Source organism: Schistosoma haematobium, chromosome 4 (assembly GCF_000699445.3).
Source record: "Schistosoma haematobium chromosome 4, whole genome shotgun sequence".
NCBI lineage: Eukaryota > Metazoa > Platyhelminthes > Trematoda > Strigeidida > Schistosomatidae > Schistosoma > Schistosoma haematobium.
In genome coordinates this window covers 15,232,433-15,244,648 of record NC_067199.1, presented here as the reverse complement: position 1 = coordinate 15,244,648, position 12,216 = coordinate 15,232,433, and the positions used below count along the sequence as shown (strand labels likewise).

Below are 12,216 nucleotides of genomic sequence, written 5' to 3'. Positions count from 1 at the left end.
CAACCTAATCGCTAAAATTGGACCACCATCCTTAAAGACTTCTGGAGCCAATCCATCTGGACCAGCTGCCCTTCCTCGTTTCAGATTAATTATAGCCTTTTGAACTTCAGCAAGAGTTGGGGGACCTACTTCAATGTTCCATTCACACTGTCTAGGAATGGAGGGTAGTTGTAGAGTCGCTGAAGGCCAGCTAAACTGTTCCCTAAAATGTTCCGCCCATCGTTCTAAACGTCTGGACTGGGAGCAAATGAGAGTATCGTCTTTTTCCGAAATAATCTCACTTACACTTATTAGTTCCAGTTTCTTTTATTAGTCTGTAAAGCTGTCTTGTGTTCCCTATAGTCGCCGCCTTTTCCATCTCTTTTGCTTTCGTTGCCCACCACTGCTCACGGTCGTTTCTTAGACTTTTTCTTAACCTAGATCTGATTTGTTGTCGCTCTTCCTCATGTTCGGAACCTGATGGGACGAGTTTGCGAGAATCCATCAGTGTGATAGACTTTGAAGAAATCCACTGGTTCTTTGTAACTCTGTGGTTTAAGTCACTAATAGAGTTCATTGCTGTTTCCACAGCTGTTTGTATAGCTTTCCAAGCAACATCTGGGTCAGCCTCGTTTTCAGAACTACCTAAGTGTGACCTCAGCTGTTTCTGGAACCTACTTTTGGTTTTCTCGCTACTCAATTCAGTTATAATGGGTCTTTTTACTGTGGCTTTTTTGCGTCCAGTGAGGCGCAAGCAGAGGCGTGCCCGTATTAGGGCGTGGTCGGAGTCCAAGCAGGTACTCCAGAATGAGCGACAATCTTCTACCGACCCTCTCCAACGATAACTGATGGCAATATGGTCTATTTGAGTCCATCATTGGTTTGGTGTAGGGGGTCGCCATGTTAGACGATGTCTCTCCTTATGCTTAAAATTTGTGTTTGCTAAAAATAAACGATTGTCTGAGCATAGTTGTAGCAGACGATCACCATTATCTGTTCGCTGTGCCGGTATACTAAAATACCGACCTAAATGCCTTTCTGTTTGGTTTAAACTACCTATCTGGGCATTAAAGTCACCTGCTACAAGTACTGAACGTTTAGCTTTCTGAAGAAGTTCAGATAGCTTTCTGTAAAATTCATCTTTCATTTCTTCTGAGCTGCAGTCGGTGGGAGCGTAGGCAGAAACGACAAAAAGGCAACGACGTGTGTCCCTATCCTTCCGAGTTCTTACGGAGCCGTTTAGCCGAACAGCACATAAACGATTGTTAACGGGAATCCACTCTAACAGTGCTTGTTCCGCCCTCATGCTTAGTGCTATCCCTACTCCTGCCAGTCCACGAGAGCTGGCCATCGGGTCACCAGATACACGGAGGGTGTATCTCGTCAGCTCTCCGTTTTGCTGAGGTGAGGTCAAGTGAATGACCACACTGGGATCCTGTATGCGTGTTTCAGAGACACAGCATACATCAATGGTAAGGGACTCTAGGGTTTTAGCCAAGGAAGCCTGTTGACCGATTTGACATAGGGTGCGTACATTGAAGGCTCCAATGTGTAGTGTGGAGCGAGGTTTCAGTAGACCTGGGACAGTGTTTTGAACACTAGAATCGTTGGCCATGGTGACACTTGAGGGGGAAGCCGAAAAAAGAAGTTTAGAGTTTGAAGTTGATGTAGGAGGAATAGTAGGAATTGAAGAGGGAGGTTGATTATGAATACAGTGGTCTTGAGTGCTGTTAGAGGTATGAGGGTACTTATCACTTCCCGGTTGCCCACACCGTGAAAGGGTTCTTCTGGAGGTACCTAAAAAGGAAATCGGATTAGAAGTGGTCTTAGTGACCTGAGAGCGTGACCGCAGTGCCCAAGGTACAACTACTTGAGGTCGGTCACACACGACCTTTTTATGGGCAATTTTTGTGTTAGCTCCGTACTTGTTGAGACCTTACCTCCGGAGACGGATATCCGTGAGATAAGGCGAGGCGTGCATTTTTAGGGTCGACCTTTTCTAACCCCACCCCTCCTTGTGGAAAGGCAGCATCGCTGTCATGCTGGTTGTCTGAAGGAAACACCTTACTGCTGTCACACCTCTGTACAGTCAGCAGTACGACTTCACCTTCGGACCTTGGGTTTGTTGCTTTAAGTCTTACCGCTCTTCAACCGACCTTTCTGACGTGGTAGGACCTTGAGGAACAGTTGTTCCAGTCAGTATAGCTCGGTTGCTTCATCACGATAGGCAAGCCCGACCACCACGTCAAGGTAGCAACAACGGTCGGGCAAGATTTTGCAGACCCCGAGTTTATTCGGTCAGTCAGCAACGACGTAGAACCTCGCACTGCCCCCACTGCCAAGGTACGGCCGAGGGCGCGGAGAGTCAACTCTCCCTCTCAAAATGCTCTCACATAGCCATGTGCATACAACCACTGCCAGGGAGTTCTTACTCACTGCCTTCTCGTGGAGGGGGGTGTTGTTTATGAAATTGCTAGGACGGAAAGCGAACGTTTGGCGTTTTAACCGGGTTGGTGGACATGGAGAGTTTACCTAGGGGGTTTGGAAAACCCTGATTCCAAACCAATGGTGCACATGGGCTCCAGGACTTCGAGGGAACCAATGGCGTTGGTCACCGGCTACCATGGGACTGCATCTTCTGACGTTGCTCCACTGCCTTATGGATTAGATTTTTATGTCAAAGGCTCTGAGTGTCGCTCCCTAAGAAAACCACCCGCTTCGGTTTGGACACAGGGGCAGTATCATAGCCCTCACATAAATCGAATGTTTTATATGGCGTATATCTATTTGGTGCCTTCTTGTACCTATGTTTATGTGTTTAACTAAATAAATCCAGCGTCCTCACCAAATAGAACTATGTCATAGGCATATTCTAAGTCAGCGAGTGAATCTTCCGGTAAAAGTCCGACTCTATTGTGGGGCATCTGAATATGTGTCTATGTTGTAGGACCTGACGTATTGTGAATATCTGGTTTATACAACCACGTCCAGGTCGAAAACTAGCCTGATTTTCTCTATTCTGTTCTTCACGAGCTTTGGTTAGGCGTCGAAGAGTTATTGAAGCTAATATTTTAGACAATGTATTGGTCAAAGTGATTCTTCTGTGGTTGTCACAAGAGGACCCGTCCTTTCTTATAGACTGGCACAATCAGTGATTGAGGCCAGTCAGATGGGATTACGTCCAGTTCCCAGATTCTACCTAAGACCTCACTCAATCTCAGGACCTGCTGTTCTCCCTCGCTTCAGATTTCCTATAACTTTTTCAACTTCGTAAAGAGTTGGAGGACTTACATTAAATTGCCATTCAGGTAGACTAGAGATCGTGGGAAACCAAAGTGTGGCTGAAGGCCAGTCGAACTGATCCCTAAAGTGTTCTGCCCATCGATCCATTCTCACGAATTGAGGATGAATAGTATGTCCATCTTTTTCGGAGATAGTTTCACTAACAGTCGGGTTCCTAATACCGGTTTCTTTAACAAGTCTGAACAGTTGTCTGCTGTTGCCTATTGCCTCTGCTTTTCCTATCTCTCTTGCTTTCGCTACCCACTACTGTTCGCGATCATTGCGTAGGCTTCTTATCAGCCTGCGCTTAAGCCGACTCCGCTCTTCATTATATTCAGAGCCAGAAGGAATGAGTTTTGGAGCATCTGTCAGTGCGGTAGATGCTGCCGAGATCCAGTGTTTCTCCCTAACCTTATGGTTTACCGTACTTGCAGACATCACTGCTGTTTCCACAGCTTTTCAGATATCACCCCACACTGCCTCCGGGTGGGCATCAATTACATGGCTGCCTAACTGTTTTTCTAGTTGTTCCCCAAATATACTCTTAGCTTGACTATCATTAAGTAGGACACTAAGAGGTTTCCTTGCAGCGTCTTTCCTACGTCCAGTAAGACGTAGACAAATACGCACTCGCATTGGAGCATGATCTGAGTATAAGCATATGCTCCAGAATGAGCGACAATCTTCTATCGAGCCCCTCCATCAGTGGCTGATAGCAATGTGATCTAGTTGGGTCCAACGTTGGGACAAATTAAGGGGTCGCCATGTCAAAAGATGTTTTTCCTTATGCGTAAAGTTGGTGTTTGCAAGAAACAGGCGGTTATCTGAGCATAGCTGCAACAGACGGTCGCCACTATTTGTTCTTTGGGCCGCGATACCATACGATCCACTCATGTGTCTTTCCTTTCTACTTAGTTTACTTACTTGAGCATTAGTCATCAGCCACTATTAGTACATCCGAGCGCCTAACGTTTTGGAGGTCGGGAAGCTTTCTGTAAAACTCATCTTTTACACCATCTGAGCTGCAATCAGTGGGAGAGTGGGCAGAGACGACGAAGAGGCAATGACGAATGTCCCTATCTTTCTGAGTCCGTACCGTTCCGTTTAGTCGGATAGCGCACAAAAGACTGCCTACTGGGATCCAGTCTAAGAGAGCTGGTCCTGCCTTATGACTCGATGCTATACCTACGCCAGCGAGGCCACGGGAAGCAGCATCAGGGCTTCCAGATATACGAAGCGTGAATCGAGATGGTTCTTAACTTTAATATGGTGAGGTCAAGTGAATGACGATACTCGGATCCTGTGTGCGCGTTTTGGAGACACAGCACACATCTATGGCGCGAGATTCTGAAGTCCTGGCTAAGGAGACCTGTTGTCTTATTTGGCACAGTGTTCGGACGTTAAAAGCTCCTATGTGTAGTTTAGAGCGTGGTTTCAGGAGACCAGGAATAACGTTCCACGTACTCGAATCGTTTGCATTAGCGGTGCGAGGTGATAAAGAGGCGTGAGAAGGGATAGTCATGGAGATGAGAGAGGTATTTGGAAGTGTAGGAGGGATTTGAATGTGACTGACTTGGCCTCGTGTTCTATTACAGGTATGAGGGCTGATGTCAATTCCCGACTGCGCGCACCGTGGAAGGGTATTTCTTGAGGAACCTGAAAAGGAAGTCGGATTAGTGTTGGTCTTAACGACCTGGGAGCGTGGCCGCGGAGCCCAAGGGACAACTGATTGAGGCCAGTCACGCACGGAATTTTTGTGGGAAGTTCTTAACGAGTTAGCTCCGTTCTTCAAAGGACCTTACCGCCAGAAACGGAAATCCGTGAGGTAAGGTGAGGTGTGACATTTTTAGGGTCCACCTTTTCCAACCCCTTCCTTCTTTGTGAGAAGGCAGCATCGCTGCAGATGCTGGTTGTTCGAGGGGAACACCTTATTGCCGTCACACCCCTCTAAAGTCAGCAGTACGACTTTGCCCTCAGACCTTGAGTTGCTGCTTTCAGTTTTAACGTTCTCCAATTGGCCTCCCTGGTATTGTAGAACCTGCAGGAACATATGTTCCAGCCAATATAGCTCGGTTGGGTCATCACGATAGACAAGTCCGACCACCACGTCAAGGTAGCAGCTACGGTCTGCGTCAACACCTGAATTAAGGTTAGGAAGTGAAGTAGTCGAACGCGTTGACAGTTTCACTTATCTTGGAATTCTGATCAGCTTTAATGGGTTGGTGTCTGACAAAGTCTCAGCATGGATTCGAAAAGCTCTTTCGGCTTTTACCAACTTACGTCACCTTTGGCGAAGGCGAGATATCCGTCTATCAATAAAAGGACGGGTATACTGCACGGCAGTCCGTTCTGTCTTACTTTACGGCAGCGAAACATGGCCATTAAGAGTAAAAGACACCCGTAAGTTATTAGTATTGGACCACAGATGCCTTAGAAATATTGCTGGCATCTGCTGGGATCACCGGGTTAGTAATAGTGAGGTTAGACGCAGGGTATTAGGTTATGATGGTAAATCAGTTGATGAGGTTATGAATCTTCATCGACTGAGATGGTTGAGCCACGTGTTACGTATGCCTGAACACCGATTACGACGACGTGCAATGCTAACTGGTGCTTAGTGGCAGCCAAACCAAAACGTGGCATCAGTGCTTGAAGACACTAACCTCTAGTCTGAGCCATGTTGGTAGATGCCGACTACTTGGTTGGGGTTTGCGCGACTATCCTAACCAATAGTTGGAGACTCTTGGTGACATGGCTCAGAATCGATCACAATGGCGTCGGTGTATACACTCTTTGTCTTCCCTTAAAGTAAGAGATTAAAATCGCTTCATATCTTTCTACTAACTAATTCTTTCTCCATACCATCGAAGTAACTGCTTCTATGAATTTGATGTTGATCTTGTGCTAATGAGGTATGGCAACTTGGACTGATATATATATATATATATATATATATATATATATATATATATATATATACTTTGTAGCTGACTGACTGAAAAGATTTGTTATAAGCCTCGAGTAGTTTAGATACTGATAACTGTGTCGTAGATAGATCAATTTATCTTGTGAAGTTTATGTTTGTACTGCGACAGTTTTTTTGTGTATATTAAGGTTCAGTAAGGATTTTGCGTGACTTATTTGAAAAGTTTTATAAACTCTTGTTATGGAACGTTGATCACTAGTATACAGTAACATATTAGGTCTCAGTTTTTGGGCTTACGCTACAATATAATGTCAGTCATCTACAACGTCACACAATGCTGAGTATCATTTGCGTAATTCCAAGTAGACTATGCCGTAACTTTTTCTGTTTTATAAATATCACTTCCAAAGATGGAGAGCACGAAATCAGAATATTTAAGTCAATTTTATTGGTTTGAGCAGCACCATCTACATTTACACAAGTGATTTCCTATAATGCATTGTAACGTTATTTAGTTTATTGTACCGAATTTCCATTAGATTGATTAGGGTCGAGGTTTTGATAGAGTTAAACAAGAAGACTTAAAACAAAAAAGTTCGCCTATCTGCTTGTATTACATGGTGTAAGTGTTTCTCGACTGTATCCAGTGAAATGTTATGTGACACATTCCAAGATTACTATGATAGCAATTTGCAGTCCGAGGGGTAACATGTTAAAACCTATTAATACAATTACAACCTTAAATCTAGAGCTAAATATGTCTGGCTTATCGCTACTCGTGAACAGCAGACTAGAGAAAACCAGGCTGGTTTTCGACCTGGACGTGGTTGTATAGATCAGATATTCACACTACGTCAGGTTCTAGAACACAGACATACGTTCAGACGCCCCAAAATCGTAGTATTTCTCGACCTTAAAGCAGCATTTGACTCTGTTGATCGTGAGGTTCTATGGCAGTGTTTGTCACTGAAAGGAGTACCCTAGAAGTACATTAACCTTGTAAAGGCTCTCTACTCGAACACAACTGGTCGAGTGAGAGCTTATGGCGAACTGTCATCAGAATTGATTTCCTCGAGTGGTGTTCGTCAGGGCTGTCCACACTCTCCATTCTTGTTTAACTTTGTCATTGACATACTTTTAGAGATAACATTTTCCTCATCTAAATTTCCAAGGGTTGAACTCCTACCAGGAGATTCACTTGTTGACTTGGAATATGCCGATGACATAGTTCTATTTGGTGAAGACGCTGACAAAATGCAGAGTCTTCTGACCACTTAAAGCAACAATGCAAGTATGTTCGGGATGCGATTCTCCCCCTGGGAATGCAAAATGTTGCTTCAGGATTGCGTTGCATCGACACCCGAACTAATGATAGGGAGTGAAGTAGTTGAGCGTGTCGACCGCTTCACTTATCTTGGAAGTCTGATCAGCCTTTGTGGTCTGGTGTGTGACGAAATCTCAGCACGGATACAGAAGGCTCGACCAGCTTTTGCCAACTTGCGTCATTTATGGCGTAGGCGAGATATCCGTCTATCAACCAAAGGATGTGTTTACTGCGCAGCAGTTCGTTCCGTCCTACTTTATGGCAGTGAAACGTGGCCGGTAAGAGTAGAGGATATTCGTAGGTTACTAGTATTCGATCATAGGTGTCTTCGAAACATTGCTCGTATATCGTGGGACGATTGAGTAAGTAACGGAGTTGTTAGGAAACGGGTACTAGGTAAGGATGGCAAATCGATTGATGACGTGGTGAAACTTGATCAGTTGAGATGGCTGTGACACGTGTTACGTATGCCCAACCACCGGCTGCCTCGACGTGCGATGTTTTATGATGTGGGAGTAGGTTGGAAGAAAGTTAGGGGCGGCCAGACCAAAACATGGCACAAATCCATAAAGTCACTGACAAGTAAACTGAGTCATATTGATAGGTGTAGACTACCTTGTTGGGGACCGCGAGATGATGGCAACCGATGGTTAGAGACTCTGAATGACATGGCTCAAAATCGTTTGCAATGGTGCAGGTGCATCCACTCTTTGTGTTCTCCCAAATTTTAATCTTCTGAATTCGTCATGTCCTTTATTTTCTTTCCAGATTTATTTCACTGTTTTATACTCTCTAAATAACATCTCCAAACACTAATGTTTCCGATTACTGCTTATACTCTTACTACCTGTACCACTACGGGATTTGAATCGACCACTGCATCTCTGTGCTAATGTGGTGTGGCAACTCGAACTGATGTACTTACGTACGAAGTTCTACGTTGTTGTTGACTGACTGACTTTATTTATTTATTTGAACACATAAATATTGGTACAAGAGGGCACTAAATATATATGCACCACACAAAACAATGAGAATGGGAAGAGAAAAAAAGAGGGTAAGGAGCGGAAAAGAAAAAAAGAACAATAACGAACAGATTAGTGTAGGGTAGTGTAATAATAATAATAATAATAAAAAATGGGGGAACGGAAATGTACAATCAGAAGAAATCTTTCAGTTAAGTAAGATACAACCACTTTTTACGAAGAAAGTAAAAGAAGGTTACAGCATGATCGCCACTGGCTTCTATTCTGAGCCATATCTGATAACGTCTCTGGCCACTGTGTTGTACCATCTCTCGGACCCCAACCAGGGAGTCGTGAAGGACCGACACAAGCCAGTCCTTTGCAGCTTTCTTTCATACCACGACACCATGTCATATACTGACCACCTCTCCGGTTTTCCCAATCAGTCTCAGAGTCGGCCAATAATGCACGACGTGGAATTCTCTGGGACGACATTCGTAGAACATGTCCAGGCCACCGAAGTCGGTGTTTTAAGATGGTGACACCAATTGCATTATCGTCTCTGTTCCCGAACACACGATGTCGAACCTCTGCATTACTAACATGATGTTTCCACTGGATGTCAGCAATCCTTCGGAGACAACGATGATCAGACACGGAGAGTCGTCTAACATCCTCAACTCGGAGAGTCCAGGTTTCACAAGCATAGAACAGAACTGCTCTCACCGACGCGCTGTAGATCCGACCTTGTACAGCCAGACTAACATCACGAAGGCGCCAAAGATGGCCCAGATTGACATAAACCGCTCTGACTTTCACTATACGTGCATTGATCTCATCACTCATGCCACCACCAGCACTTATGCAGCTACCTAGATGCACGAACTTTTCGACTACTCCTATCTGCTCACCATCCAGGGTGAGTACAGGATTAAGATCCTGCCAGTTTTGTAGAAGTACTTTGCACTTCGAAGGTGCAAAGCACATACCATACTTACGGACACTGATTGCCAACTGATTAAGTGAGGATTGCATGGCTTGGGCATTATCGCACAGTAAGACAATATCATCCGCATACTCAAGGTCGAGAATTCTGATGTCAAGAAACATTACGATTGTTTACCTTTGATAAGTATGGCGGTGTCCTAACATTTGTCAGAGGATGAAGATTTGATCAACACATCCTCGACCAGAACGAAAACCCGCCTGCTCCTCGCGAGTCAATCTTTCTCGGGATTTGAACAACCTACGAAGTTTGACAGAAGCCAATAGCTTGGACGCAATCGGAAGTATACTTATCCCCCGATAGTTGTTACAGGAACGACGTGAACCCTTTTTAAAGATAGGGACAACTGTCGACTCATTCCATGACGTTGGTACACTCTCTAGTTCCCAAACCTTTGTAAACAACGTCGTCAATTCCTTAGTCAAAAAGTCACCACCATCTTTAAAAAGAGCCGGAGGTAAGTCATCTGGGCCAGGTGATTTGTAGCGCTTCAAGAGTTGGAGTTCCTTGCGGACTTCCGCCTCATTTGCTGGATCAGTCGTCACCGGCCATGGAGGGCAGAACAGTCTGACCGATGTTGCCGGAGCAGCAGGCCAGTTGAACTGCTCTTCGAAAAATTCTGCCCACAGTCCAAGACGTCGATGGATGTTAGTGATTGGCATCCCGTCATCCTCGCAGATTGTTTAGCTCACATCAGACTTCTTGCTGCCAGTGGCTCGGATGAGTTGGAAGAGCTTCCGGTAGTTACCACATGCAGCTGCTGCTTCCAACTCATTAGCACACTCCGACCACCAGGCTTCTCGGTCCTTACGCAAGCTTCGCCCGATTTCATTACGTAACAGTTGTTGTTTGTGATCAAACTCACGGTCACCCGGAGTAGACCGACGGACTTCGATGAGTTGTAAGGAACCTGCAGAAACCCAGTGCTTATAAGCGGGACGTTTCGCAAACTCACAACTGACTGTACCCGCCATTTTCATGGCGTCATGCAATTGCAACCAACGCTCATCTACACTTTTCGGTGGAATGGTAGCTAGCCTAGAAGCTAGCTCGGTTCGATACTTAGTTACAGCCATCTTGCTGACATCAATCCTTTGGTGGCGGTCACTTCGGTAGCCACTGAAAAGTAAGGTAAGATTGGCGCAGACCAGAGCATGATCATAGTCCAGATAGGTACTCCAAAAGGAGTGGCAGTATTTTACACAACCATGCCAACGGTAGCTGATCGCGATGTGATCAATCTGAGTCCAGGCTTGAGATGCAGAGGGAGGACGTTAGGTGGCACATCGGCAATGACTGTGCCGAAAGTTGATGCTAGCCAGAAACAGGTTATGGTCTGTGCACAGTTGCAATAGACGGTCCCCGTTATCTGTCTTGCGACTAACAAGTCCCCATCGGCCACCTAAACGACCCTCTTCTGTGCCTAGACGCCCGACCTGAGCATTCAAGTCTCCGGCTAGTAATACAATATCTGTCGAACGCACTTTCTGGAGAAGAACAGATAACTGGTGGTAAAACTCATCCTTGATTGCATCTGGGCCGCAATCTGTCAGGACATAGGAGATGACGCAAAGACATCGTTTCTCACGCCGATTTCTTCTCAATTTGATGGAACTTTCCAATCTAACAGCACATGACTGATTGTTAATGGGGATCCAATCGATTAGTGCTGCCTCAGCTCTAGCGCCTAGTGCGACACCAACGCCAGCAAGACCAGACGAAGATTGAACAGGGTCCCCGGATAAACGCACGTAAAACAAGCTTTTCGAAGCGACAGATGGAGATCGAATTTGTAGCTCTTCACCAGAGTCTTGAATACGGGTCTCGGATAGACAAAAAACGTCGATATGAAGACTTTCCAAAGACATAGCCAGCCCTATCTGTTGTCCGACCTGCATAAGTGTGCGAACATTGAAGGCAGCCAGTTTGAATGGTGCACGTAGTTTCAGAAAAACTGCTTCAGTATTTGTATTTGGTGGTAGCATACAATTTTCAACCAGCCAGTGACTCGAGAACGTTTAGATACAGTCGAATTTCCACCATAGGCGAGCTGCTGTATAAGTCGAAAAATAAGGATGCATAAAATGGGAATAAAAGAGAGTGAATAAATGACGTAGTAGATAGGACTACCTCTAAACCTAATCTACAAAAATTAACACACTTCACTGTTCTCTGGAGTTATTGTGCTCCAACCATTACAACATATTTTGGTAGGGATGTTGATACTAGCTCTAAATGTATTTGAGCGACTCTGAGACTTTATATGAATACAATTTAAATGATGGTAGCACCAATATTTTGAGATAATTGGGTATAAGTCTGTCAGCCACAATCATCTTCGAGCCTGGGACGAGTGTATATTAGCTCAATACCATACCACATCATCACAACAAACTGAAGTTAATAAAATTAGCAAAGGAGTCGAAACAATGTAGTAGCGATGGTAATAAGAAAAACAGAGCATTAGATCGATATAAAGGAATGAAAAGGTATGTGTGAAGGAACACAGAAACTCAAAATCTAAGGGAAGATAAGGGGTAAATCTGTCTTTTACACTGACCGATTCCAAGCTATTTCACTCAACGTCTACCACTGGTCATGTGGACCCTATCCAAGCTGTCTGGGCTTACCAATATAGTTCAAATGAGCAGTCATTGATTTCATGAGCTGATATCTCGTCTTAATTTGGATACCCCTGGATTTTTACAGTTTATTCTAGCCACTGTTGGATATA

At 44.8% G+C, this 12,216-nt stretch overlaps 1 protein-coding gene across 1 annotated transcript in view; it reads left to right on the top strand.

The window, feature by feature from the left end:
- Positions 1–12,216, top strand: part of KMT2D (Histone-lysine N-methyltransferase 2D) — a 46,597-nt gene that overhangs the window by 15,602 nt on the left and 18,779 nt on the right. The gene's annotated exons all lie outside the window — the stretch shown is intronic.